General features: G+C 53.3%; 1 protein-coding gene across 5 annotated transcripts in view; it reads right to left on the bottom strand.

Annotated features, from left to right (window-relative positions):
• Positions 1-8,998, bottom strand: part of ZNF185 (zinc finger protein 185 with LIM domain) — a 58,213-nt gene extending 49,215 nt beyond the window's left edge. For all 5 annotated transcript variants that reach the window (XM_036839993.1, XM_036839996.1, XM_036839997.1 and 2 more), the window contains exon 1: positions 8,851-8,998. The gene's annotated coding sequence lies outside the window, so the exon portion shown is untranslated. The remainder of the gene's footprint in view (positions 1-8,850) is intronic.
• Positions 8,999-24,643: the final 15,645 nt, after the last annotated feature.

The raw sequence follows: 24,643 nt of genomic DNA, 5'->3' as shown, positions 1-24,643 counted from the left end.
CACAGCTCTGCTCCTCGTCCCTAAGGGGCCTCACAGGCTGCATCTGTGAAGCGGTGCTGAGCCACCAGGCCTGTGAACCTACTCGCCGGGTCTCCTCTTGGCAGGACGCCTCCAAGTCAGAGCATGTGCCACTCGCTGGCATCTGGTGCCAGTTCTGTCCCATGCCATGGCTTGGTGTCTGGATGCTGGTGGGTGTCCTCACCTCCCAAATGGCCCATGTGAGCACCGGTCTAGTCAGGGCAGCCACTCTGTGCACCGTTTCAGGACTGTGGCCCCACTTCTACCTTGAGAGGGAGAAGTCTTCTGACTCCTTAGGAATTCCCACATTGCCCTGCCCAAGGGCCTGGCCTGGGCCACCAAAGGAACGGGTGGCTTATGTGCCACCTTCTACCCCAGCTATCCCTCATGGCACACCCCTGGATCCTCACTAGATGTAGCCCCACTAGGCAGGACCCCTTCCCGTGCTAAGTCCCAGGGAAAGGGCTTCCAGCCCTGATTGGATAGACAGAAGCAAGGAGCCAATGAGGGGCATGCACGGAGCCTGTGGTCCCGGCCACAGCGAGCCTGGTGGCATCAGAGGCCAACAGAGCTGATGCTGGCAGACAGTGATGCAAATGCTTGGCTGATGTGTGAGGAGACAGAGATGGAGAGAGAGACAGCGAGGAGGGCTCACCCTGTCACCCCGCAAGGACGTGCTGTGCCTCCAAAATGAGAAAACTAACTCACAGAAAGTTTTCTAGAATCGCCCACCTGCCTGACTCCCCACGTCGTGCACATCCACTTTCCCAAGCAGGCCTCTGTGTGTCTCCCCTTGCAGCTACCAACTTGACAAATGGCCTCGAGCTTCAGCCCAGGAGGCGTCTCCCAGAGGCGCCCTCAAGTTCCCCTGGGGCCCTCCCTCTGGTGCTGCTGTCCCCACACCTTTCCCGGCACAGCTGGGACGGGCTGGCTTCTTCCGGACAACGGGAAGGACACCAAGGTCGGGGCGAGGTGGCCGGGCCTGAGACCACAGGCAGCCCAGCCCCCAGGTCCCTGCCCAGGATCCCTGTGGCAAGGGCTTGTGTGAAAGGAGACGGCAGGGACCCCCTAGGTAAACTGGGAGGGAAGAGGAACAAAAGACCTTTAGCCGTGCTTTCCAGGAGCACAGAACATCGTTTCACACGCAGGAGCTGCAGCCAGAGGGCACGGGTGTTGGGGCTTGTCTGCATGTGTGTATGCTGGGCGCCGGCCACTGTGAGCAGGCAGGCGTGGGCGCGCCCCTGGCAGAAGAGCGAGGGGCAGGGCTTCTTCCCCAGAGGTGAGCTGTGACACTCTGCACCCGGGGAGTTCACAGGAAGCCCGCTGTGTTTCCTCACATGTATCGACCTTCTGCGGGACCCCATCTCTGGCTGGCAGGGATCAGACGCAATTCTGTCTCTTGGCACCAGAGCCCACGGCTCAGCTCTGGGCAGACTCATTAGGTGTGGTTAAGGAGTCAGAGTGGGGAAGCATGCAGCCAAGCTCAGTGACCAAGTACCGATGTGACGAGGACATCTGGAAGATGTCGTTGAGGCTTTGGGCCACCCAGGGGCTGGTTGCTGGGCCAACTTTAGGCCACGTTTCAGTAAAGCTGTGTCTGCGAGCATTTTTATGCGGCTCTGGGGCAGGGACTGCTAACAGCCGCAGGGTCCCGAATATGGCCTCCCCCATCACTTCAGGAGAGACACAGCACTCCTATCTGGGGCGGGAGGGAAGAGGTGAAGTGGCGAAAAGTCCCTTGTTTCCCAGCAGCTTGTTCCTGAGACGGGTGGACCCAGCCAGTTCTGATGCTTCAGCTGGATGCTGCCGGGGGGGTCTCAGAGAAGACAGCTGGCCTGGGAGGAAGGAGACTCCTTCCTTCCACAGGGCCTTGGCTCCCCACCATTGGATGAGGGTGTCATGACTAAACCATGAAAAGACAAAACCTGCAAGGGGGACCTCAGCCGTCACACCTGTCCCCTCTGGCCCTCTTATGACAAATAGCCTGAGGCTCCAGGCTGCCAGAGCCTGCGTTGCTCCCCTGGCCAGAGTCCCTCCATGCCTCCCTCCTGGCCCAATTCAGCCTGGGGGCTGCCACCCTCAGCGAGAAGTGGGTGGGAGGGAGGGAGTGAGGACACCTGTGCATGACCTCCCAGGCCGTGCCCCTCCTCACCTGTCCAACAGCTCGACCCACCGGAAGACTTGCCCCGCCGATGGTGGCCACCTCCCAGAATAGACACCTGGGTCCTCTTTGGGTGTGTTTCAAGCAAATGCCTTTAAGCTTCAACATAAGGGTCCTCCCTAGTGTGTAAGTGCCCGTGAGAGGCCCCTCTCAAGGTCCTTCAGGGTAATGAGGTGTCCCAGAATTGGGGCAGTCTGCATTACCAGGGGACGGGTGACACCAAGGTGGTCAAAGCCCACCTGCTGGAGAGCCCTGCCTCTACCCAACGGGCAGCAGGTGCCTTCCTTAGAGAGCTTCCCTCCGCAGTTGGCCTGGCAGCCCCTTGAGCCTGAAGGGGGCAGGAGAAACAAAAGCTGACAAGGCAGTGGGGACACTGCTTGCTCAGAGATGAGCCCGCCAGGCCCATCATCTGTCACTTCACAGGAGGGGCACACATGCCGTTTCTTCCAACTCAGGCGCAAAGGAAAGAGCAAGAGACACGGAGTCCAAGTCCTGTTCTGTCAGAAAAGGTCACTGGACATGTCACTTGCCCCCTCTGGCTGAGGAGGGAGCCCCAGTTTCAAAGCGCTCCCTGACCCCTGCACCTGGCCGTAGAGGGAAGGCACAGGCTTCACTGCAGCTCGTCACCAGGGCCACAGCCTCCTGTCCTTCCTCGGCAACATCCCCGGAGGTCAGAGGCCTAGCATCGTAGGGAGGGCCCAGGTGGCGCTGGGCTAAGAAAGGCCTGGACCCAGATGAACGATGCTGAGGCCCCAGGCAGGATGTATGAGGGGGCTGGGGACCCCTGTTTTGGTGTCCTCGTCCAGTCCTTTCTCAAGGCACACACTTGGCCGAGTGTCAAAGTTTGGACCCAGACTGACTTAAGCCAGCACTGGGTCAGCTGACCTGATTCCCCAGGCCAAAAGGGCTGGAACGATCAAACGTCCCATTTTATGAGGCAGTCTCCTGAGACCAAGTCTCATGAATGAGGACATCCTGATTCCCAGTCTCAGCAGCTGGCAAGAGGACAGCCAGCAGACGGGTTGCTTTCCTCCAGGGGTTCCTGGGATCCAGAGATTCTCAGCAGCAGTCCAGGGGGAAGGGGCCCTTCAGAGGCCTTCCAGATCGATGGCTGAGCAGCTGGGTCATGTCCAAGCCCCTCAGTTGGCTGCACAGCACACAGCTCCCAGGAGCCCTGGCCGGCCTCTCTGGCCTGTGCGAGCGACAGAGTGGAGCATCTTGCCGGCCCGCGATGCTCCAGTCCCAGGCCTCCTGCCTGGAAGCCAAGGGGTGGCAGGAAGGAGGCGTACCACATGGAAAAAAGAGCTGGAGGAGACTTGGGTTGCAGAGAGGGAAAATGTAATATGGAAAAAAAATGCCTTGACTGGGGGGAGTATTTGTAAATGTGCTTTACAGGTAAATGACTTCTGCATGAAAGTCTGGAATTTCACCTCCCCTCATCCCACCCCCAACACCCCAGAATCTACACTTCTCGGCGTCAGCACCAGAGGGGCCCTGGGAGGCAGACATCTGAGGCTGGTTGGCTCCCTCCAGGCGGTGGGGAGCTTGAGCCCCAAGAGGACAAAAGGAGCCACAGCCACCCAGCCACACATCACTCCTGTGCCCATTTGCTAGCTCTCAGCCGGCCAGATACAAGCAACTGCTTTGGGCAACTGGGCCATTTCAGAGGTGGCTTGGCCTCAAGGTCCAGCAAGGGTTTCTGGCAGGACCCTCTGAGATGTCTCTGTGGAGGCCAGGGGGCTGGGCGGGGCCAACATGCTGGAGACAGCAGGGCCAATGCATGGGCCTCACCCTAAACAGGACCCTTCGCCGGAGCCACGTACATGAGTTATTCCCAGGGCCGCGACCTCCCCTGCTGTGCCAGGAGAAGGGGCCCAGACAAAGCCCGGGAGCCGTATTGTGGGGCCTGGGCCAGCTCTGTCCCTCCCACCACACATCCCAGTTGTCTCTGCAGCCCGGAACCAAGGTGGTCTTAAGCTCATCCCAGTGGGGCAGAGATGCTGTCCACATCTGCACACAGACAGTGAAGGGGGTTGAAAGGGACCCAGGGGTCATTGGAGCCCACTTCCACCCCAAACAACTCTTCCCACCCCAGGAATACCCCTGCACCCTCACTACTGCCACCCATTCAGCCTTTGCCAGAGCAGGCCCAGTGACAGCGAAGTCCCCTCCATTTGCCCCTGACTGACATTGGCCAAGGCTGATTCCTTCTGTCCTAGTCACAGGTGCTCGCGAGTGACGCTGCCCTCTCCCTTCCCCGTCCCCTCCTTTCTCACCCAGAGTTCCCTGAGCTCCACCCCCACCTCTTATCGCTGTCCTCACTTTTGGATGAGAATATGGAGACCCAGAGAGGAGAAAGTGTTTGCCCAAGGCTGCATATTCATTTATTCCATAAGCCTTTAGACAAAGTGGAAGCCAGGCTAGGTGCTGGGCAGACAGACAGGCGGGAGCCTAGAGCAGCACTGCGTTTCCCAGGAAGGTGCCGTGGCTCGGGCCCTTCTGAAAGAATGAAAGAATGAGTAGGAGCTCGCTGGGCAGAAGTGATAAGGCAAGTCCTGGTTTTTTGTTTTGTTTTGTTTTTTTCAGTCTTAAACCGGGCGCTGCCTGATGTAAGCATTGACACCAGGGATACCCGTTCTGCTGCTGGGAATCCTCGGGCCTGCTCTCTGCCACATCAAGCTCCGTGGGAAACTGACCTAGTCGTCAGAAAGTGGCGAGCTGAGCCAGTGATCACAGGGACCAGATCAAGGCCACTGGACCGAGCACCCGAGGTGTGCCCACAGACGTGGCCGGGGCCAGGGACTGCCAGAGACAACCAGCAGCAGCGTGGGGCCTGCCCACCGTTGGCCCTGGAGGCCAGGCCTCCTCTTGGACCCAGGGTGTGCCACAGAGCCCCACAGCCACCTTGGCTGCCACCACCAGCAGCCCCAGTTCCCGGCTCCCTCTTGAAATGGGAAGTGAGCCTAGGCAGTGTTTCTGAGAGTGGCCTCTGGGTCCCTCTGGCATCCAGGTCACCCGGGACGTGTGCTTAAGTTGCGAATTCCTGCTCTCCCACCCCCATTAGACTTTGAGAATGACACCCACAGGGCCTCTCGTCGTTTCATTTTCCAGTCCCTTCTCCACCCAGCCCTGCCCCTCCTGCTTCCCTACCCCTGCCCTCCTCAGCCCTCAGTCTGCCCTGGGCCCCAGCGCCAAATACGGACATGCGTAGCTGTGAGATAAGGTGGCCTGGCTCTGTTCCTAATCCTCAAATGAGTTTTGAGTGCCTCTCTGTGCCTCAGTTTCCCTTTGGAAAAATGAACTGACACCAGCCCTGCCCACCTCCTGACCCTGCCATGACCACTGGAAGGTGACAGTCACACAAGTGCTCCCACGTCAACTTCCCCCTTCCTGAAGAAAACGATCAGAAATGTTCACCGTGGGGGATGCAGATAAGGGAGTTCTTGGTACCATTTTTACCACTTTTCTGTGAGCTTTTGATTAATCCAAGATAAAAGTTAAAAACAAAAACATTGAATATTGTCAAAGAAATCAAATCAGGTGTTAGTAGGCATCCAGAAATGACCCAGGGATTTTCAAACAGTTTCTCCTCAGGTGGGGAGGCCACAACCCTCCCAATCTGGCCTCAACCTCACCCCTGGCGACCACGGCTCCTGGAGGAGGACAGCTCTGACAGCATACGGGTGACAACCTGGGGCCTCCAGAGCTTTCGTGATGCGCTCAGGTTTGCACAACTAGACTGTGGCCGAGCTGGTGTCTTAACCCAGTCTGACCTCCGAGCCGCGTTCTTACCGCTAGGCTGTAAAGGCGCCTCTGTGTCCCATCTCATACCCTACGACCAGCCATCTCCCATCGCCACTTCACAACCCTCAGCAGCGATGATGCCAACCTCTCCTGAGTGTCACTCTCAGGCGCATGGGTCCTTGCATGACTGCTCTTGTCCTGGCATCAGCCAGTTCTCTGCGGGCGCAGCAGGAATGAATGCAGAATCCCTGATGGATCCCAACCTTAGGTGCCCAAAGACCCGGGGCGCCATGTGGGTTGCTGCTCAGGACTCTGGAGCCATGGAAAGCAGCTCTCCTCTCCCCCAGCCACAGTCCTGTCCGATGCCAGGGGGGCCTGGCAGTTGGGGCAGCCTTGCTCAGCAAGCAGAAAGCAAGCTGGTGTTACGCATGAGCTGGCGCCTTATGAGCTGTGGCTTGAAGCAAGATCCCGACCAAAGGGATCAGTCAGCCGTGGAGGCTGAGTGGGGATGCGAGACGGCAGGCTTCCAGCTTCCAGAGTGCACTGGGCCAGAGTTGAAACTTTTTTGGACATGCAACTGAGGGCAGTTTGGGGACCAGGTGCCAATGTCTATGTAGCCAGGTCCCAGGCCCGCTGCTGGGGGCCCAGAGTCTCTGTTCTGCTTGGTCTTAGAAGGCCACAGGGGCGCTAAGCAGAAACGCAAGGCAAGCTGAAGGAGGCTGAGGTGAAGCATTGGCTGCTCCTGGGGTCGCTGCACTCCGTCTGGAATCTGGACTCGAGTTGACGAGGAAGGGAGGTTGGACAGTTTCTTTACTGAGTGGCCTGTCTCCTTGGGGCAAGGCTTGCACCTGATTTCTCTCCAGGGCCCCGCTGCCTAGCTCTGGGTGGAACACAGAGGGCTTAGGAAGAACTGGCTTTGGTCTTTCGGGAACAAGGGGGAGGCTAGACTCAAGCAGCCCCAAAGAATGCGCGGGCGGGGGGGCTTCCCTGGTGACGCAGTGGTTGAGAATCTGCCTGCCAATGCAGGGGACACGGGTTCGAGCCCTGGTCTGGGAAGATCCCACATGCCGCGGAGCAACTAGGCCCGTGAGCCACAACTACTGAGCCTGCGCGTCTGGAGCCCGTGCTCCGCAACAAGAGAGGCCGCGATGGTGAGAGGCCCGCGCACCGCGATGAAGAGTGGCCCCCGCTCGCCGCAACTAGAGAAAGCCCTCGCACAGAAACGAAGACCCAACACAGCCAAAAATAAAAATAAATAAATAAATAAATTTATAAAAAAAAAACAAAACAAAACGCGTGGGCCTTGACAGGGCGGCTCCTGAGCGCCCCCTGCTGCTTCCAAGTCCTCCTCCTCCAGGAAGTTTTTTCTGATCCTCCCCTACGCCAGACGCCCACAGCCCCTTGTGCTGATGCCACCTCTGTCGCTGACTTATGCGTGTCCAGAGGGTGGAAATGAACAGATCCAGAGCACCTACTGTGTGCCTGGCCCTGTGCTGGGTGCCTCTCATCAGCTCCCCACAGCTGAGTACAGAGCCCCCAGCCTGGCCCCGGCTTCTGAAGGCCAGGCCAGGAAGGCACACGGGCTGGGGCTGGGAATTGATGGAAAGTGGGGGTAGGGCAGGTGAGGTGGATCTGCTCCTTCTCATCCTGGGGTGGCCCAGGGGTGATGAGGTGAACAGGCCAAGTACCAAGGCCAACCTGCAAGCTGGCTCCTGGTCTGTGCATCCATCTCCCGGCCACTTGCTTCTAAGTGGTGAGCAGGGCCTCTGAGCTGGCCTCTGAGCTGCCCCTGGTTTTTTGGATGAGGCAGTGGAGACCCTGGGAAGGTAGGACACTCTCCCCCACCCTCCGCCACCTTCCACCACAGCTCTAAGTGACCTGGTGAGGAGGGAGTGGGAACCCAGAGCCCCTCCCCACTGTCCAGGCCTATTGGCACATGGGGCCCTGCCCCCTGTCCCCAGCCAGGTACCACGATCAGAAGTCCAAAAGGCCATGAGGCCCAGGCACGACTGGGTCCAGGTGCCAGAGGCCTGAACCACCGCTAGGTGGGTTGTGAGGGGCTCTCTCTCTCAGGGTTCGCTGAGTGGTCCTGAGATGCGGCCTTCCACGATGTCAAGACTAAGTGCAAATGGCCCAGTGCGAACACAATTCCTATTGTGCCTCAGATGTCCCAAACCCCAGGCACAACCACCACCGACCTCATCTGAGACCCCAGCAGCCCTGGGTCTTACCCCCTTGGACCGTGGAGCTGCTGCCTGGGCGCCCCCGGCTCAGAAGCAGCAGAGTGGACAGAGCAGCTGAGCTTTCAGTCTCTTTCCAAGGCAGAGGTATCACTCTGCCTTTCCAAAGAGGACGAGGCTCTTGGCTCCCCTGCCCCCATGAAACAATCCAGCCACAGAGCCTGCTCACTGCAGATCCCGTCGATAACACCCAGCGGCGCTTGATTCGGCGCCTTCTGTCTGAGAAGCTACCTTCCCAGTGGCCCTTCAGGGACTGCCCTGTGCCCAGCACATGCTCACCACAAGCAACCAGTGAGCCTCCTGCTCTGGGCTCCAGGGTGAGCTGGATTCTGGGTCTCAGTGTTCTCATCTATAAAATGGACACAGGGAGAACTAGCTGATGTGAGATAGCACCCTGGCTCCAGGCCATTTACTAACAATCAAACCCTCTCTTCCAGAAAGAGTGAGGACGCCGGGACCAGGCCAGCCTTAGGTGCCTCTCTCCTTAGTCTCTTTGCTCAAAGTGAAAACCAGAAAACTAAGTACCCTGCCTCAGCCGGCGGAAGCCCAGGAGGGATGCTTAGAGAGGGTAAAGATTATGGATGGGGAAACTGAGGTCCCGAGTTGTCCCTGTCACCCGGCTCATCACTGGCCGGGTTCCCCCCGCTGACTCTGCCGTCCGCGCCAACGGCGACTCGACAGCCCTACCTGGCACAGGTGCCCGGCTCGCGGGGCGGGCGGAGGGTCGGGCGGGCGCGGGGCGCGGGCTCCCTCAGGTGGGCAGCGCCGGCCGGGCCAGGCCGGGCCGGGCCGGGCAGCGGACGCGGGGTGCGAGGCGCGGCGGGGAGCGCGCAGGGCGGCGAGGAGACGCGGACTGGCCTCCGCCCGCAGGAGAACAAACAGGTTTTCTCCTGCGCCCGAGCCTCGCCCCTCGCCCCTCCCCTCGGCCGGCCCCCTTCCTCTGCCCTCTCCCGGGGTAGGTAGATGCGCCTGGCACATTCCACGCATTCTCCCGCCAGTGTCCTCGGCCCGCCCGCCCCTTCCCGGCCCCGCCCCGCGGAGCTGCTGGAGAAATCAAGGCCGGGGCTCCCCGCACCGAGCCCAAAGCGAGCTCCAGAAGGCTCTGCAGCGGTGGAAAACTTCCAGGCAAATTCCTCCGGGCTCGCGGCCCCGGGCTGGGAGGCCTCCGCCACGTGAAGGGCCCGGGCTGCCCAACTGCGCCCCTGCCCGCGCCCGACGCGATCTGGCCCCCGCTCGGGGCGATGACTTGCACAGATGCTGCGGGTTAATTCTGTCGAGAACTACTGTTCCTAGATCCATTTTACAGATGGAGATCCCAGACAGGGTCGGGGAGGGGGGCTGGGGGCTGTCGGCTGAGATCATGCAGGAAGTCCCGGAGGCCGGGAAGGAGAAGAAAGTGAGAGAGCCTGCTCCCCGGCCGCGCCTGAGAAGTTCTCACCCTGGAAAACCATCCTGGGGGGACTTGGGGTTCCCAAGGCACTGCAGTGAACACCCTGTCAGCCAGCCAGGCCACCCCCACAAGCTGGGTGGGGAGACACAGGCAGACCCCGAGGGCCAGTGCAGTTTGATAAGTGTCATTCAGTCCTGCTTTTGGAGTACTTGTGTCATTGTCATGCTTGTGGAGTACTTGTGACGGTTAAGGCACTGGGCTGGGGGCTAGGATGGAGGGAGCGTCAGAAGAAGCCCCTAACCCTACCTGTGGGGCTTGTCCAAGAGACCGCACAGAGTTGGCCTATGAGGATGACAGGATCAAAACGATGGACCAACAGGTTCTTCTTCATCGATCCCTGCCAAATCGATGTCCCAAAGGGCCCTCCAATCCATCCACTTCTCTCCATGCCCACTGCCATCACCCTAGTCCAGGCCTGGGCTCCAGGATCAGCGTCCTCCGTGGTTTCCCTGCCTCCGGTCTTGCCTTCCTCCCCATCCAGTCTCCACACGGAAGTCACTTTAAGACTTTACACGTGGCTTCCCATTGCTCTGGAGATAAAAGGAAACTCTTTAAGGGGCTCAAGGATTCGGCTGTGCCGGCCTCTCTCTGCAGACCCAGCCACTCTCTCCCTCGGTTCAATACGTTCCAGCCACGCTCACCTCCTTCCGCCTTCTGAATGCATCCTGTCTCCTTGAGACTTTTGCTCTTGGCACCACTCAGACTCCCTAGAATGTCCTTTGTCCCCTTGTCTGGTTAGTGAACTCATAGTCATTCTTCAAAACTTTACTCAAGTGTCTGTAAATCCTCTCCTGACTCTACAGGCCACCCGGGGTGGGGCGGGGGGGAAGATCACTTCCTTCTGTGTGCTCCCCCAGTTCCCTCTGACTACATCAATCAAGCATAGTGGCTGTCACCTTTTATTGTTCTAGATGGTGAGCTCGGGGAGGGTAGGGCCCTGTCTGAGTCATCACTGGGACATGGAGACCAACATGGCAGGTTGGAGGGGATTGAGAGGTGATTGAAACTCAGGAAGTTGTCCTTGTTCTTCTTGGGCTTTATCAGGTAGGGAGGAGACTGCCCTGTGTTTGTGTGAATATGTGTGTGGGGTGTGAGGGTGGGGATTGTATATAAAGTATAACGTCACCTCAGTTCAGCTGTGTCTCTGGCCAACAAACGTTTCTCTGCTTCCAGTCTGGTGGCCAGCATCTAACACCTTCCCGCCCCCTGACCTCAGGCTGCTGGCAGCCATGGACTTGGCTTGGCATCCTCGCTCCCAAACATACTCACTATATGACCTAGGGTGTGTTTCCCCGTCTCTGGGCCCCCTTACCCTTCCAGAGCCCCTAGCTTAAAGAGGTAGAATGGAGAGGACAAGAGGTGAAGGAATAGAGGTAAGGATGAGAAAGAGGGTGGCCCTTCTCTCTAAGGCCACCAGTAGGAAATGGCAAGCTGACTCCCGAGCCCTGAGTCTGGGTTAGCCAGCTAGAGAGTATAAGCAAGAGTGCTGTTCAAAGCCACCAATGGCCAGTCAGCGAGGGCTGCCTTGGGCTGGGCTGCCCTGGGGCCTCAAGCTCTTCCCATATACCGGGTGATTCAGCCTCTGCCAGGTCAGATCCACCATGACAGTGCCAGTCGACCTTTCCTTAACTCCTCCCTCCCTGCCAGGCTTCCAGGCCCTGCATCTGATCTTGCCTGCAAACGGGTTTGACTCGAATGGTAAGTGCCTTGCCCTGCCCTGCCCTGCCCTGCCCACCTGTTCGCTGTCCCAACACAGCCCCCACCGCCCCTGCCAGGGCCACCCCAAGCCACATCAGCCAGCGTTCGTCAGCCTCCTCTTTGACTCCTTGCCCTCGGGCACGTGGACCCAGACACACCAAGTGCTCTCGTCCCAGCAGGCCACTGCACGAGATGTCCCCTTGCTGGTGACCTCCCAGCCATTCTCAGCCATAACGCTGGCTCCTTCATGAACTTCCCCTTGGCCTAGAGCTCGAGGGCCAAGACCCCTGTGGCTGCTGGCTGCCCCCAGACTGGGCTCTACCCCTGTCTGGCTTGAGCTTGGCCCTGTCCTTTTCTACTCTCAGCTCCTCTTGTGCCTTGACACCCATCTCTAGCGCCAAGGCTGACCAGCCACCCAGGCTCTGGCAGAGTCCTCCTGAGGGCCCCCAGCTCGAGCAGTCTCCCCATGACAGGCGGGCCCTCAGCAAGGCCCTGCTCTGAGGCTACAAGTGCTGCCTCTAAGTAGGGTGGGCTGGAGGGTAGGGCCAGGCTGGGCTGCCTGGAAGGTAGAGGCAGGAATGGGCAGGTGTTGACCCCCTATATGCTGAGGGGAGCCATGAGCCTTGAGCCGGCAATGGAGGCAGATTCTTTGGGAAGCAAGCAGATGACAGGGGGACAGGTGACTGTCTGGAAAGAAGTGGCCAACAGTACTCCTCAGCTCCAGGATGGCCCCATTCAGATCTCCAGGGCTGGGAAGAGAATCCAGGCAAGCCAGTCTAGCCGAAGAGTTCCCAGGTTAGGGAGGAGGACCATGGGTGGGGCCCTGAAGACTGTCAGGCCCCAAAGCCAACACAGGCAGAGTGTCCCCACATTGGAGGGGACAGGAGACCAACAGCTGACCCAAACCCTGCCATGGTGCAAAGGGGGAAACAGGTCCAGAGAGGGACGGCATGCAGCAGCGGCCTCACAGCCAGTCTGAGGCAGAGCTGGGACTAAAAGCAGGGCTCCAGTTGCCGTGGATGGATCCCCCACCCAGCTAGGGTTCTCAGGTTCACGTGGAGGGAGCGCCGGGCTCCTGTTGGCACCCTAATCCCCTCCCTCCTTCCCTTCTGCTGGGGCCCGCCCTGACACCTCATCCTCCTAAGCTCTTTAACCAGTCTCCACTTGCTGGGTGACTCCATTGGCCCCAAGCAGGGTGGGTCCCCTCGGGGCAGGGGTCCCCAGGCATGGTTGTAGCCACAGGGGCCCCTGCGGAGTCCCAGACCTGCAGGCCAGGCCTCTGAGTCTGTAAGCAGCTCTCCGTGTTGCTGGGAGGTGGTCCGACCCTGCAGAGCGTGGACTGAGACCCCGCCTGCCTCAACCTGCACTGCCCCTCCCCGGCATACACACATACTCTCACTCACCAAATGCCCCGTTTAGGACCCCCTGTCCCCCACCGCACTGCAAGCCCCACCACAACCAGAGACCAGTCAGACCCAGTCCTGGCTTGGAGTAGCTCCCAGTCTGGTAGGGAAGGCAGACCAGTTCAGCTCCAAGGGGCAGAATCCACACCCGAGGATTTCTTGCTCTGTGGACAGTGGCCCCGCCAGGAGCAGGAAGGTTGTACAGGCAGGCCTCCCCAGCCACATGGACAAGTCCCACCCCCGCAGCCTGGACTCCCCACTGCCTTTTGAATCTACTACTTTGGATAAGCCCAGGAAACGCTCAGCCATCAGTCTTGGCCTGTGTGACCTGATGCCCCCGGAACGCAGACTGCCTTTTGTCTCTGGCTCTGAAGCAGCCCCAGGCCAGGCCTCCGGAGCACGAGTGCACAAGCCGAGCCAAGGCCTCGCTGGCAGATAATCCCCACATGCCCTGAAGAATGGCTTTTTGCTGCTTTAAGAATCATCCACAGATCGGAAAAAGAATGTTCTAATTGGAAAACCTCCCCGCCATGGTTTTCCGGAGTTTTAGTACAGTTGGCCGGCAAGGAGGCTCCTGGGATGAGGAGGAAGGGAAGTCATGAGGAGGAGAAAGTGGGCTGGCTGCCCAGCGCCCCCTCGTCCCCCGAGCTCAGCAGCCTGGGGAATCTGGAGGCTGTCTGGTCCTGCTGGGAGGCCCTCCCCCGAGCCGGGCCCACGCCCTTTCCCCCAGGGACCCCACTGTTGCCCCAGAAGCTGCCCAGGCCCCCAGGACCCTCTGGCAGGACCGATGCCCACTGGGCATTGTGAGCATGGGCCGAGAAGAGGAAAGGTGTGGAAGCAACCATCTGCTCAAGAAACAGGAAGGTGCCCCAGACCTGACTGGGGCCCTGGGCTGCGACACCTAGCCGAGGATGCAGGATGCATGGGAAAACTGACTTCTGAACAGCTAGATCTGTCTGGAGAGGGAGGACTCTCTCGCTCAGGGGCCCTGCTAAGCCTGGCCTGGCTAAACCACTCGTGGCGGGAGCCGAGGCCACAGCGACCTGAAGGGCTGTCCAGCTCCAAGAGTTGCTGATTTGTTCCTTTGGGTCAAGCATTGACCTTGCCCTTGGGCAATGCCCACCTGGGAAGGGGAAATGCAGTGGATCCTTGAAACTCCTTCACACGGGAGCGCCAGGTTACTGAGACTCACCTTAGTTTTCCCAGAAACCTCCCTGTGTGCTTAGACAGTAACCTGTACTTGGGGACTATGAACTTGAGCACATGGCTCTAGGCTCCCTGGCACTGTGCCCTCCACCGCTCCCCTTTCTCCCCCACTTGCCCCCTTTGTGACCTTGAAGACTGCAGCTCGCTCACCAGCACACCTCTGTAGAGCTCCACTGGCCACACGTGGCTATTTAAATTTAAATGAATTACAATGGAATAAAATTGAACCTTCAGTTCTTCAGTCACAATAGCCACATTTAGCCCCATGGGGCCAGTGGCCCCTGGAATGGACAGCACAGATAGAGAACAGTTCATCACCGCAGAAAGTTCTATTGGACATCGCCACTCTAGCTGCTTCACTTCTCCTTAGAGGGAAGCTCTCAACTTCCTCCTTAACTGAAGCCGGGGTCCCTCCACTAAGCGAGGTGCCCCCGTAACCTGACCCAAAGGACGCATTTCCTTCTCCCATACCGCACCTACTTTGGGGTAGACTAGTCTGTCCTTGGATGAAAACCTCTCCTCCTTCGAGGCTCAGGCCAACTGGCTAACGCACTCTCCAACATTCAGTCAAGTCTTTGCAGCGGGCTCATTCTTCTTTTCCACCCAGAGGTCACTGCATGTGAGAAAGTGATTGGGAGAATGGGACAGGACAGCAGTGATGTGGCCTCCCAGTTCTTCGAACCTGACATCTCTGAAGACCCTGTCAAGTCCACTGCAGCTGCCTCTTCCCACAGGCGCAGCCTACATCTTGTTGTCGCCTCTGGAGACTCTATGCGGGGCTTCCACTTTCTGACCCCTGTCTCCTCTCTTTCTGCTGGGCTTGTTCAGCTACCTCCTGATGAAAGATACCACCAACTGTCTTTCCAGCTCATGGGGACCTCCTGTCTGTTGGTCTGCTTTCTCCCCATCCATTAGCCCTTACTTCCCTTCCTTTCTCTCCCTATCCAGCATAGAGTCAATGGCCCATCACTTCAACACCTCTTTTGCTAACATCTGAATTTCCCTTGCTTTGCTGTCCCTCTGTCACCTCCACCTGACACTGCATCGAATCTGGACAAATCTAAACATCTGCTTTCCTCCTGCCTGCCCCAAGGTGATGAAGGTGCTGGCAAAGTTCACACAATCATGCAGAATGGTGCCAATGTAAATTCCTGGATCCCACCCCTTCTCACCTCCGCAATGACTTTGTCTTTGTAATTATCCCTTTCTCTTCTGCATCATAAGAAGGTCCATTTTATTTGGAGAAGAAGAGTCTCACTTGACCCCACTCCCACCTCCAGTTAGTGCCCCATTTCTCTGCTCCTCTACTGAGCAGAACTCCATGAAAGAGTTGTCTACACTCTCTGTCCCTGCTTCTTCTCATTCTCTCATAAACCCATTCCCATCAGGATTTCAACCCTACTGCTCCCTTAAAATCGTTCTCGTCAAGGTTACCAGTGATCTCCATGTTGCCAAGCCTGGTGCTCACACCTCTGTCTTCGCTTAACCTCTAAACCACAGTTGATCACTCCTTCATTCTGGAAAAACATGCTTCTCTTGGCTTCCCTGACACTCCACTTCCCCAAAGGTATTGAAGGTTAGGAGCACAAACTCTGGAACTGGACTGTCTACGTGCAAATCCTGGCTGTGCCAATTAATAGCTGTGTGACCTTGGGCAAGTTACTTTCCCTCTCTAGGTTTCCATTTCTCACCTGTACAAAGGACGTGAGAATACCAGCATCTACCTCCTGGGGTTGTTGTGAAGGTTATACTGGTAACAGATAAAAGTACTAACAATAGAGCTTGTTACATGGAGAGATGCTCAATGAAATCACCGCATGGCTGTTGATGGGGTTCAAGACACACTACCCCCAAACATGGCACCTTGGCATGTTGACTATTTTAAGATGAAGGAGTTTGAAAAAATGGCAGAAGCAAGAAGGTCTCTCTGACCTTCCCCACACTCCTGCCCTTCTCCCTGGAAGCAGGTCATAAGACCCTCATGTGAGAGGTGCCCTCCCCATACCTGGAGAGAAGGAGTATCTTTATCTCTAAGACAGGGGTAATGCCAGGAAGAATCCACACAAACAGGCCTTGCTAAGTTCCCCCCAGTTTACTACACTTTGCTCAAACTCTTCATCAAACCTAGCATCAAAACACTCAGGATTAACCATTCCTTCAGGTCTTCATTTCCTTATGAAGGCTCCCAAGCTTATGTTAAATAGATGTGTGTGCTTTTGTCCTGTCAATCTTTCTTTGTCAGTCTAGTTTTCAGACCTAGCCGGGGACCCTGAGAAAGTCGAGGAAACCTTTTTCCTCCCCTACAATGTCCAAGGGTTGACTCAAACTAAAGACATACAGATAGAGCTCTTGTGCCCTATTCCACACCCTCCAAACCTCTCTTCTCTAGGTCTTCCTCATCTCCATCAGTGGCACCTCCCAGATGTGCACGTCCAAAGGCCCAGGTGGCAAACTTGATTTTCTTTCCTTCCCTCATCGCCTACATCCCATCAATCAGCAAGTCCTGATCCCGGCTCTACCTCCAAGATATACCCAGAGCTTGACCACTTTTGCCCACTTCCACTGCCACCACCATCCTAGTCCAAGCCATCACTCTCACTCACCTCCTCCCTCGTCTTCTGGCTTCCACTCTTGCCCCGCTGCATCTACTCTCCTCGAATCAGCCAGAGCAATCTCCCCCTGTGCTCTCAGTCTGAGCGATACGGTGACTTAATTCACCCAGCTCTCCAAGCTGGAAATTGGGGTACCATCTGAGACTCCTCTTTCCCTCTCTCCCTCCAGCCTCTTCTCCCAACTCTCAAGCTCCAAGGTCCCGTCACACTGGACTTCTTGCTGATCCCCACATAAGCCTTGTTCTCTGTCTCCAAACCTTAGTGTTGACTGAGTTCTCCCTGCCCTGGTTAACTCCTACTATGTGCACACCTCTAGCACGAAGTCATCCCTAACCACCAAGACCCAGCACTCATTACCCTGCAGTGTCACTGTCTCCTGTCTCTCTCCTCCCTTCCACTTGGATGTAGGAAACATGTCTCCTCCATGCTCACCTGCTCACCCAAGCACCTGGTAGGGTTCCTGAGCGGGCACACAAGAAATATTTGCCAAATGAATGAAAAAAGGGATAAACGTTCATGTCAAATGCGGTGTATTATCAAATAATGCACTGGCTTTTCAAATCAGTGAACTAAAAGTGTATCACTCAGTAGATGACGTTGGAATGACTGGCCATGTGGAAAAACAAGCTGGATTTCCTACCTCATACTCCACACCGAAATAAACTCCAGATGGCTCAGAAATTTCATGTAAAAAAAAATGAAACCATAAAAGTACTAGAAGGAATCCTGGGGTGGGGACGGCCTTTCTAAGTATGTCATGAAAACCAGAAACCATAAAAGAAAAGACAGAGAAATTAAAAACTTCTGTATGGCAAAACCCATCATAACTGTAGTTAGACAAATGACAAACAAAGATGAGTTATTTGCACTGCATGTGACAGGGAAAGACTTAATTTTCCTAAAATAAAAAAGGGCTCCTTTCAAAGCGAGGAAAATGGGCCAGCAAAGAAGGGAACAGACAATTCACAAAAGAAGACTTGCGGGAGCCTCCATTAACATCATGTGAAGGAAATACAAGTACAGTCTCAGAGAAGTTCAAGTTAAATTAGATCTGCAAAACCCGGGGTTACCTGAGGTGTGGGAAAATGGTCACCCAGGGGCCCTAGAGGTGGGAGGATTAATTGTTGTGACCTTTCTAGAAATACATAACAAAAAGAACGTTGAAGACTCCCTTTGACCTAGCAATGCCAACATTCAAAAATTCCTTCTGGGACTCCCCTGGCGGCCCAGTGGTTAAGACTCCGCGCTTCCACTGCAGGGGGCACGGGTTCGATTCCTGGTCCAGGAACTAAGATCCCGCATCCTGCATGCCGTGCGGCGCAGCCAAAGAAACAAAACAAAACAAAATAAAACCGATTCATTGTGCTGTACACCTGAAACTAACACGACATTGTAAATCAACTAGACTTCAATAAAATTAAATTTAAAAAAAATTTTTAAAAATCTTTTTATTATCTGATATATATATAAAATGACATATATGTATATTATATAAAATGTGATGCATCTAAACATCTACCCACCAGCCAGTGCCATTATCTACACCTTCTGCCCTCTGTCCTAGTACTTGGGATGACCTGTCCTGGCTTGGGCCCTTGATTCCATCTCCTGCCACCTAGTCATTCTGATCAGCATGCAAACATGCTGTAATTCTTCCCGCCATCAAAAAGCTTTTCCTTGCTTGCATCTTTCCCTCCAGCTACTCTCCATTTATTTCCCTTGTCCGTTTCTCCGTAGCAATCCTGGAGAGAACTACCTACACTTCCTGTCTCTGACTCCTCTATCTCACGGCCAGCACTTCACAGAAATGGCTCTTGTCAAGGCCACCGGTGCTCTCCATCTTGCGAAATCCAATGGTCAGCTTTCAGTTTTCATCTTACTGGATATGTCAGCAGCATTGGACACAGGAAACACTCCTTCTGGAAACACTTTTCACTTGACCCCTTCTCATTGTCCCCACCCTGTCCAACCTCTTCACTTTGGAGGGTCCCAGGACTCAGTCCTTGGAACTCTTCTCAATGATATTCATTTTTATGGTGTTTTCTATCCATCTTGTGCCTTTAAACACCATCTGAAGACTGGCGACTCCCAAATTTACATCTCCAACTCAGGCCTTTCCCCTTAATTTCAGATTCCTATATCCCAAGACCTATTACAGAAATGAAATCACACTATACATGCTGTCACGTATCTCATGGAAACTGCTTTTCCCTATTCTATGCATGCCTATTAGGCACTGTACTTGGTGTCCCAAATGAAACTCCTTATCGGCCCCTCCAAACCTGCTCCTTCCACAGTTGTCCCCACCAAAGTTAGGGATACAGAAATCTGGCCACTTTTCCCCATCTCTTCTATTTGGTGGTTTTGCTGTTAAGAACAAGGCTGCTCTGGAATTCTTGTACACATCTGACCACCTGAGGGCCACGAGAAGGGGCTATTTCCTCCTCACAGTAGCCCCTCTGAGCTACTGGCCACTGCCATGTCAACACACATGGCTCAGTCCCTTCACAGAGCACGTCACGTGGTGGTCGTGTGGTTTGCCTCTGTTTCCCCCACAGCCCGTGAGCTCTAGAAGGCAGAAACCAGCTCCCATTCATACCCCTCCTCTTCGCGACAGGCCTGGGGCCTGGCACACAGTCAGTGCTCAGTAAGTGTTGGGTCAACGGAGTGGAATCATCTCCAGTATAGAAAGAAAATGGAGATGCCATTTTGCAAATGCTCAGTTTCAAAAGTCAAGGTAGAGTCACAGCTGGAGGTGTCCCAGCGTCACTGTCCAATCCGTCAAGTGGGGCCCTCCCCAGGGAGTGGCTTGGAGGAGGTGACACTCTCTTGGACATATACCTTCTCCTTAATAGAACAGCCACACAAAACACAAAGCGTATGGGACTTCACAGTGCCCACCTTCCTCCCCTCCCCCACTGTGGGCGGCAGGTACCCAGCCTTCAGCTGTCCTTGCATGATTACTGAGTTTGGCCACTCTGAACACTTGTGTGAGGATAATATTTGTAGGAGCCCAGTAAATACTTGGTATGTTTTTTAAAACAGGTTAAATTGTGCTTTTTCAAGTTACATCTTAAAAGTCATACATACTTGCTCTAAAATATCAAAATTGCGTAGGATTGTATGAAGTCGCCCCAGAAGGTGATCCTGGAGCCTCCTCCCCTGCCCTCTCCCCATGACACAGGACAGAGGGAAATGACATTGGGAGGCAGGCTTCAGGTGGCCTGCACATTTGTCTCGTACGGGAGACAAAACTGCAACAAGTCACTGAGTCCTGAGGCAAGAACTAGTGCCAGTTGGGAGGGGGCAGAGGGCTGTTGGGGGAAAAGTGAAAGAGATGGTCGTGGGAAGAGTGGACTTCAGGGGAGCCTGGCCACGGCAGAGGCCCATTTACAAAGGAGTTCCAAGCTCCCTTGAGCCTCAGGCCTCAGGGAAGGAGGAGACAGAGATGGCAGGTGAAATCATGTCCTCCTGGGGTGGCAGAGAGCTCCTTCAGGTCATAGGTCTGGGCCCCTGGCTACACCACAAGGGACATGGGCTGCTCGGTCGATGTTTGCAAAAAGATGGAGAGAGGGAGAAAGGGAAGGAAGTGGGAAATGTCCTGTCGATGAAATGCCACCAGCATCAAGGTTCTTTGCTGTTTATTCCCTACATGTAAAAGCTGGACTCACAGCAGCTTTTCCAAGCCCCCCCTCACTATGAAATCAAGACTCCATGTAAAACTAAGTAAACGTGGAGTCACATTTGTCCGTCTTCAATTAGCTCATCTTGTGGCCACTTTGGTGCAGGTTTCTTGCAGCAGCAGGAACATTCCTATGTGGCTGGGATAGACTTTCATCTCCTCTTTCCCTGGCCCCCACTCCCAGCTTTGACAAGGGAGACCGCCACCAGCCCTGTCCTCCCTAGGTTCAGAGGAGCTGAACCGTGTGGCCCATCCACAAAGAGAGAGGCAGGTGTTTGGGGGCATTAGAACAAGAAATGGGCCGAGCCCAGAGGGAGTTTGGGTCGGGAATGGGAGAGACACAGAGAGGGTGCCTGCTTGCTTCAGTTGCTTGCGCAAATGTTTTATTTGGGACTTAGAGAAGCCTCGTTAAATAATTGAGGAAGGGCGTGAGACTGAGGGGCCTGTGCAACAACCAGGTGGAGAAGACTGACTGACACTCAGATATTACAGGGCTGGGGCTCGGAGGCACTGTCCAGGGTGGAGGCCAAGCGTCTGCGGGCAGAGGTAGCTTGCGATGGCCGCTGGGCAGTAGGGGAGGGTTGAGTGTGTAGAATGATAAGGAAGGCCAGGGAGGAGCCCCACCCAGCTAAACTGAAAGGGAGCCCCCATGAGGAAAGAGCCTTTGAAGAAGGGGTCAGAGATCAGGCATCGGCAGCCACATTTGTCAAGACTCATCCAGCTGTCAGGAGCAGCATACTCAAGGCAGCCTGAGCAGAGGGGAACAGGATGCCTGCAGCTCTGACCTGCTTGCTCCCAGGGGCTATTCGCCAATGATTGATTTGTTCCCATTAAGAGCCGGGCACTATTCTAGCCCCCCGCTGAAAATGAAACATGCGACATTAAGTGTCCTCACAGTCTAAAGGCATCCACCAACAGTGGCAGCCAGATACCTTCCACTGAGATGTTCAAAATGTGGCAGTACAGGCCTTGCCATTGTCACCAGCCACTGCCACAGCCCCTCCCCACCCCCCAGGGGCTGGCTTGCCCATGACAGGGGACTGACAGTGGAGATGCTCCCAAAGCACCCTTAAAAGAACTCACAACACCTCCCCCCGCCCATGAAAGCGCCAGCATCCCTTAATTTTCCCAAAGAGGGTACAGTGGCAGGAGGGTCTCAGCCAGCCAGGGTCTCAGGGAGGATGCACTGGGCGGGAGGTGGGGAGGGGAGAGTTAAATCCAGTCTGAGATTGACATTTTAGTCTCCTCTGAATTTCAATAACCAAAAAGGAGAAACTTCTGAAACCTCACCTCTGAGGGCAATACTATGATTATCCCCATTTTACAGATGAGGAGACCGAGGTCCAAGGTCACACAGCTAGTGCATGGTAGAGGTAGGGTTTGAGCCTGGGCTGTCTGCAGAGCCTGGACTCCTAACTTCCACATCTATCACCTCACTGGGTTCAAACAAATAACCCTGGAGGACTGCGTGGGGAGTTTCAGGAAGTTGGAAAGGATACCAAGGATATGAAGGTAATTGAAGGACGTGCATTGAGTTCAAATGCATTTCATTAGAAAGTTTGACTGTTGGTGTGCTACCAAATTGAATTTCATTATTTATATTAATATGAATTGGCCCTGCAAGACCCAGTGTGCAACTGCACTCTGGTGCCAACATGCTTGGTCATGATATAAGATCCTTTGACTGTGGCCACTTGGCTAATATTTTGTTGAGGGTTTGTGTGTGTGTGTGTGTGTGTGTGTGTGTGTGTGTGTGTGTGTGTATTTATGGCGAGTGGGATCGGTCTGTCATTTTTCTTTTCCATTCTGTTCCTATTAGGGAGCCTTCCTTCTTTTCCTAGTCTCTGGAAAGTATTGTTTTTGTCAGACTGGAATTTTTTTCTTGGATGGTTGATAGAATTCACTACTGAAACCATCTTTGCCTGGAAGTTGTGTTTGGGCGGGGAGTGTATCAGTCAGGGTTCAACCAGAGAAACAGAGTCAGTAGGAGATATATAAAGATACGTATTGTCAGGAATTGAGGGCTGGCTAGGAAGCCCAAAATCTGTAGGGCAGGCTGTGAGGAAGGACAGGCTAGAACTCTCTACTCTTAAAGCTTTTCAATGGATTGAATCAGGCCCACCCAGATTATCCAGGATAATCTCCCTTAAAGTCTACCGATTATGGGCTTTAATCACATCTATAAAATACCTTCACAGCAACACCTAGAAGAGTGATTGAGTAACTGGGGACTGTAGCCTAGTCAAGCTGGCACATAAAATTGGCCATCACGGGGTGGGGGGACTTCTAATTGCTGATTCAATTTTTAAATGGTTCTAAGACTATTTGGACTTTTCTAAGTTGCATTTTTTTCTATGAATTGTATTTTATTTCAAACTTTCTGTTTTTGCTCATAATTTCCTCTTATTATCATTTAAAGTCCATAGCATTTAAAATTACAGCCTCTTTTCTATTCTTGTGCTTTCTGTCTTTTTTCTTGATTAATCTCACCAAAGTTTTGCTAATTTTATTAGTCTTTTCAAAGAGTAAATTTTGGTTTTGTTGACCCTCTGTATTGAGTTTTTTTTCTTTTTAATTAATTTCTGTTCTTATCTTCATTCATTCATTCTTTTGGGGGGTTTATTTTGCTCTTCTTTTGCTAATTTCTTGAGGGGAATACTTAGCTCATTAATTTTAGCCTTCTTTCTTTTTGAACCACACACATCTGTGGCTAAAATTTCCCTCTAAGCACGACCTTGACTGTATCCCACAAATTTTGGTATGTAGTATTTTCCCTATCAAAACATTCAAAATATTTTCAACTTTCTATTATGAAATTTTGACCTACAGTTATTTAGAAGCATGTTGCTTAATTTCCAAACATGCCACAATTTTTCCAGCTATTTTTTGTTACCAATTTGTAGCTTAATTGCATTTTTGTCACAGGGTATATACTTCATATGATTTCAGTCCTGCTCCCTGTAGATATTTTTCAAGTTTTTCATTCATTTCCTTAAACATAATAAATGTAGTTCTTTTATAGTATGTGCCTGATAAGTAATGGTGTTTGGGGGGTACCTGCCACAGGGGAGCCTAGGAAGATGGGCAAGTATCATACTGCGGAGGATATTGAATATCTCACTACGAGCTAGAACATATTATTGGAGGTCAGTATTGCCCACCCTTTAGTCACTTGCATGCTATTTTCACCAATTTTTGCCATAAAAAGAAACATTACAATAAAAAGGAAATAATATGACAAATCATCTAAAATATTATTATCTGATGAATGCTTTAAGGCTGAGGTCTGCTCTCTTATTGTTAAAAATAGAAGATTTAGCAATCTTCTATTGTTTGAGGACCTAGTGAAACGCTAGCACCACAGTGCAAGTCAGTAGGAAAAGGATGGATTTTCCAATAAATATTATCTGTAACATGACATTAAAAACACTTTTCTCAACATTTTGCAAAATCATCATTGCAAAAATCATCAATGGATGCTAAATATAGGGGAGGGGGCAAGTTTCATGAAAATTATTTGCATGGTCCTGAAGTGTCTCTTGCAGATTGCTTATTAGTTGTAAGGGGGGAAAGTGTAACTACACAGGGGAGAAATTGGCTATCACTTTGACTGGGCAATCAAAATTAATATCATCTAGATGACACACTTATAAGGACACAACGTCACCTAGTTGTGTATTCATACGCAAAAAAATGCTGATGAATCCCCACTGCACATCACATAAAAAAATTAGTTCCAGACAGGCTACAGATCTAAATGTGAAAGATAAAACAACAAAGCTTTTTGAAGAAAAACATAGGAGAATATCTTTGTGAACTTAGAGTAATCAAGGGTTTCTTAAACACAACAAGAAAAGTGCAAAGTATAAAATAAAAAATTGATAAATTGAACTACTTGAACATGAAGAACTTCTGTTCATCAAAACACACTGTTAAGAAAATGAAAGGCCACCCCCAATATGGAAATCTTCACAATACAGAAATCCAGCGAAACACTCGTCCAGAATATATTAAACAAATAACTACTATAAATCAACAAGAAAGACAGACAACCCAATAGGAGAGTGGGTAAAAGATCTGAACAGGTATTTCACCAAAGAGCCTAACCAAATGGTTCAACATATGGAAAGGTGGTCAGTCTCATTCATTCTCAGGAAATGCAAATTAAAACCATGAGATCTAAAATTAAAAAAGACAGAGAATACCAAGTGTTAGCGAGGATGTGAGGGCAACTAGAGCACTCATGCGTGGCTGGAGGGAGGGTAAATGGGTACAAGAACTTTAAAAGACTGTTTGACCTTGTCTACTAAAGTTGAATATGCATGTTCTCTGACTGTTATAGAAGCTTGACGTTTTCACTCACCATACCTCAGAATGTGACTGTAGTATTTGGAGACAGGGTCTTTACAGAAGTAATTAAGTAAAAATG

Source organism: Balaenoptera musculus, chromosome X, assembly GCF_009873245.2.
Source record: "Balaenoptera musculus isolate JJ_BM4_2016_0621 chromosome X, mBalMus1.pri.v3, whole genome shotgun sequence".
NCBI lineage: Eukaryota > Metazoa > Chordata > Mammalia > Artiodactyla > Balaenopteridae > Balaenoptera > Balaenoptera musculus.
This window is presented reverse-complemented; position numbering and strand designations above follow the sequence as displayed.